The sequence below is a fragment of the Chrysemys picta genome, chromosome 16, assembly GCF_011386835.1.
Source record: "Chrysemys picta bellii isolate R12L10 chromosome 16, ASM1138683v2, whole genome shotgun sequence".
NCBI lineage: Eukaryota > Metazoa > Chordata > Testudines > Emydidae > Chrysemys > Chrysemys picta.
The window spans coordinates 23,028,583-23,032,928 of NC_088806.1; the positions used below are offsets into that span (position 1 = coordinate 23,028,583).

At 42.8% G+C, this 4,346-nt stretch overlaps 1 long non-coding RNA gene across 1 annotated transcript; it reads right to left on the bottom strand.

The window, feature by feature from the left end:
- Positions 1 to 401: 401 nt before the first annotated feature.
- Positions 402 to 2,391, bottom strand: LOC135976050 (uncharacterized). The gene is made up of 2 exons (XR_010593273.1): positions 2,194 to 2,391; positions 402 to 1,147 (listed from the first exon to the last, which is right to left on the bottom strand). It is a non-coding gene; the product is annotated as an uncharacterized LOC135976050 (long non-coding RNA).
- Positions 2,392 to 4,346: the final 1,955 nt, after the last annotated feature.

Consider the following 4,346-nt stretch of genomic DNA (forward strand, 5'->3'; position numbering starts at 1 on the left):
ATAAGCAATTACATTAGTTTCTTCTGGTTTTGAAGTGGCAGCTGAGCCCTCAAAATGGATCTGGAATTGTAATTAACGTGCGCCAGAAAAGCTAGTTACAACCTCACATCTTTATTGCATTCAGGACTGATAGCCACATCATCATGCAACACAACGAGAACATGGAATCAAGTTTGTTCTTAAGAGCCACTTCTTCATTGCATACAAGGGATATCACACTAAGGCCTTAAAACCCTTAGATACTGTTTTAATTACAGTCATCTACATTAAACAGAGAAAGATGGCTATGCACAGCAGAAGTTCATTTAGGATAGTAAAGGTACTGAGATGTGCTGTACTTTCATAGTCCAGCCTTAAAGATACAGGACTGGGTGCAACTGGTAGAATACATTTCCTGTGCCAGATGCATGCCATCTTACTTGCCCATTTCCCTACAGAGGACTGAAGTTTGGCTAAGAGCTGAGGATACAGCTCACCAGTGCTGATGGAACCACCCAAAAGAGATAGTTTTACTAGCATTACTCAGTTTGTCCATGTCATTCTGGCCCTAGGGATCAGAGCTTGCTGCTGGAAAGATGCCACATCTACAGTCTCAGAGATTGTAGAAGCAGAGAGTAGTACTAGTGTTGCCAGGCTCACTCTGCAGAAGGTGCCTCTTCATGGAGCTTGGTCTTGAAATGGAAACTGGGGTGGAGTTACTTGGCATTCAGATGCTGGGGGATTCCTTCTGGTCTGCTCTCAACACCTGTAGGTGCTGTGACTTCCTGAAGCTGGGACCGGTCTGCCTCTGGAGATTTAGTGGTTTCTTCACTGATCGCCACCAGCTGCTCTTCATTAGGCACCAAATCTAGCTGCCTTGGTTCAGATTCACAGATCTCTGCCACACCCACTGCTGGGACTCCACCTCCTTCCTTGTCTTCCATCTCATCAGCAGGGACCTGGGAATCAGTGTCCCTCTTCTCAGTTGTAGGTCCCATGGATTCTGCAGCAGGGCAGGCCTCCTCCCTCTCTTCTGGCTTCCCTGTAGCAGCCTCTGTAGCTTCGTCAACCACATGGGCTATTGGTTTCTCATAAGCCACGTTGAGCCCCTTTTTGCTCAGTTTGCCTCCCATGTTTGCAGGGGTACAGCAGCAGCCTTGAGAAAGATCTGAAAGAAAAAGATGTGATGAGATGCAGGATATGTTAGATTCTTCATTGCCAAGTAGTCACTTGCAATGACCAAGTAACACCCAACCTACACAGTCGACTGGGGAATGCAAGTGAGACTAATGCTACAACCCCACATTACTACACTGAGTTCCACCACCAGGAAATAATGGAAACATGAATCATGGGACAAGAATAGGTATACCATGGATTACACACAAGACAGCTAAAGAGCTGAATGCTCAGAAGGAATATAGCAAGGCTGACATTGTTGGCAGCCAGTATATGACATTACAGCATTTCAGAGGACGACAATAGAGGAAGAAGAAAGAAATATGTGCCCTTCTAGTTTGTTTTTTCCCCCCTCCCAGAACTCCTTGTCAATTTCACTATCTTGGCATATAGCCATTTAAATAGCACCCAGAGACAAAGAGCAGAGAGAAGACTCCCTTGCCCATAATATTAACTGAACATAGCATCTGAACAGCTTTTAGCAAACTAGTTCCTAAAGGTCAGGCAATCAGAACTCTAATCAAGTTCTTCTGTCCTAACTATATATTGGCCATGCAGCAGCAACAGGAGTGAGTGCTGGTTGCCTCATTAAAATAGGATTTTGTTTTTAAGACATGGCTGTGATCAGGAGACTGGCAAAGTTAGTATTATTTTAACTAAAGAAAAAGTTGTGAGCAATTCAGGTCAATTTATAATAAGTGTGTGCTAGACATACAGCAAAAGCACTGTGCCATGGGTTTGAATCAACAGACTTACAATGGTATAAGCCTACATATTAGTTAGTACAGGAAATATATAGATTTTAAGAACTCCACCCATCAATGATGTATAATCCACATAGACACACACATACACCATTCACCTCCCAGAAATTACAGTATCATCCAGTTTACATCAAAACCATGTCATACTTCAGTAGCAACCAAGATAATGACAAGACATAGACATGCTCTTATTGTTCTATATAGTCCCATAATAAAAGATCAGAGAAGCATTTTAACAAAGCAAAAAAACAGAGAACTCTTACCTACCTACCTACTTCAAATCCACTTCAAACAGTTCAGCAACTGGTACTACAGCCACACCCTCTGATAGCTTCTGAGCAAATAGATAGTCCTTATATAGGGCTAGGTGGTCACACAAAACTACTTCCCCACAAATCCCTGAACACTAGTTCCACTGAATTAATTCCCCCATCACACTACTATTGCCCATTTAAGTCTCTGAATAACTGAGCTGAATGTAACACATACGGCTATTTAAACATTCTGTGGCTGAATCTTTTATACTCAGATTCTCTTTGTTTTGATTTGCTGTATTTTGCTTTGCAGAGTTAAAAAATAAAGTAAAAATAAGGAGTGGCCACATATATATTTCCATGCCCCTTTCAACCTAATTTTATGTCTCAGCAACTGAGTTTACACTATTGATTCAGGTGTTCTTAATAAGGCCCCAGACTTGCAAAGACTGAAGCATGTGCATGACTTAGTGCACGAGTAGTTCCATTTTGCTCAATGGGACTACTGTGTATGTGTTTAAGATTTTGTAGGATTGGAGTCTAAAATTGTACTGTGTAGTCAAACTCTTGTACAGGAGGCTAGGCACATGCAGATGCGTGTCTTAAAGGTGATGTTTGTTATTGGATAATACCATAGACTATTGTTTAAAAAGAAGTTTTGGGTGAGAACCCATTCTCATTTCTCCTCTACCATCTGCAAATGTCTCAGCCTTGCAGAGCTTTTACTGTAGTTGCAAGTCGAATGGATGTCCCTGTTACTAGCAGATCAGCCACCACCGAGCATCTCAAGAGGCCATGGAACAATGAACACTAAATACGAGAGACTTGGCATTTGCGTAAGGTTCTTAAATAACTATTTCTTGTGCTGAATATGGGCCACAACAAACATACACATTAGAACTAAATATTTGGACACCCAGTAAAGTACAGTATGAGTGATTTGATTACATACATTTAACCACACATATGGTCAGCTAGCAGGACTAGGACTGTTCTTAATTACTTGGGAAACTATGCACTGGAGGGCAGTTGCAAATATGTATCAAGATTGCCCTAACATACGTTTGTAGAGACAGGAACCAGTCGCATGGAGGTAGCTCAAACATGGTGTAAGCCCAATTGCTAAGAATACAGGAATCTTAGATTCAGTTATTTTATTTGCTAGCTGCATTTATGAATATTGTATCACAATGGGAGTTGGAGGTCAGTCCCTCAACATTTGGTGATTTCAATAAGCTCTAGGAAATAAATACAAGCTGATGAATACTGACTAGACTGAGAAAAGACTCCTATGTACAGTCTAGCTCTATTTGGATACAATTTATCACCTACAGAGAGAATCTATAGACAAGCACCAAACCCCATTGCCAACCTTTTCTCCTCCCTTTGGACCACATTCAGCTACAAAGTGATTTCTCTGGGATTTTTGGTAGCACAAGATAAGGATGCCCCCTATGTAAATGCACTGTTAACAATGGACAGTAGCATAATTGGCAGTTCCCCAGGTTTTTATATGCTTTGGCTTTAGACTACCTCTTTATCTTCTGCATGTGGTGCTAAAAGCATTTAGTTGGGCTATACAGACTGAGGTGGGGATCATCTCATTTTAGGCTCCAGTTTCATAGTACATAAAATAAACATGACTATACAGCCTAGAATTATAAGGACTTTTGATAGCATTATGTATTACTCCTGAGGGCATCCTGTGCCAAAAAAATTAAAAATTCTGCAGCAAAAATTTAAAAATTCTGCACACCACATTTTAAAATTCTGCAAGTTTTATTTGTCAATAAATAAATGCAGAGGCTCCAGCATGGCAGTGGGGAGCACAGGCCACTGGCTGCATGAAGGTGGGAGATCACCCTGCAGCCCCTCCATCCCCCACCCCCAGGACAGGAACTCAGCGGTGAGGCTGCACCCTGACCCTCACACAGCACAAGGCCTGGGCCTGCCCCAGAAATACCCTGGGGCCCTGCCCCTCTGCACCAGGTGTGGGGCAGGCAGGCTCATCCAGGCAGGATCCAAGTGTGGAGGGGCTCAGCATGGGGGGATCCAGATGTGGGGTGAGAGGATTCTGTGTGGGACAATCTGTGTGCATGCAGCTCAGTGGGGGGGATTTGGATGCACAAATGCTCATGGGGGGCCAGGGTTCCACGTGCAGGGGCAATAG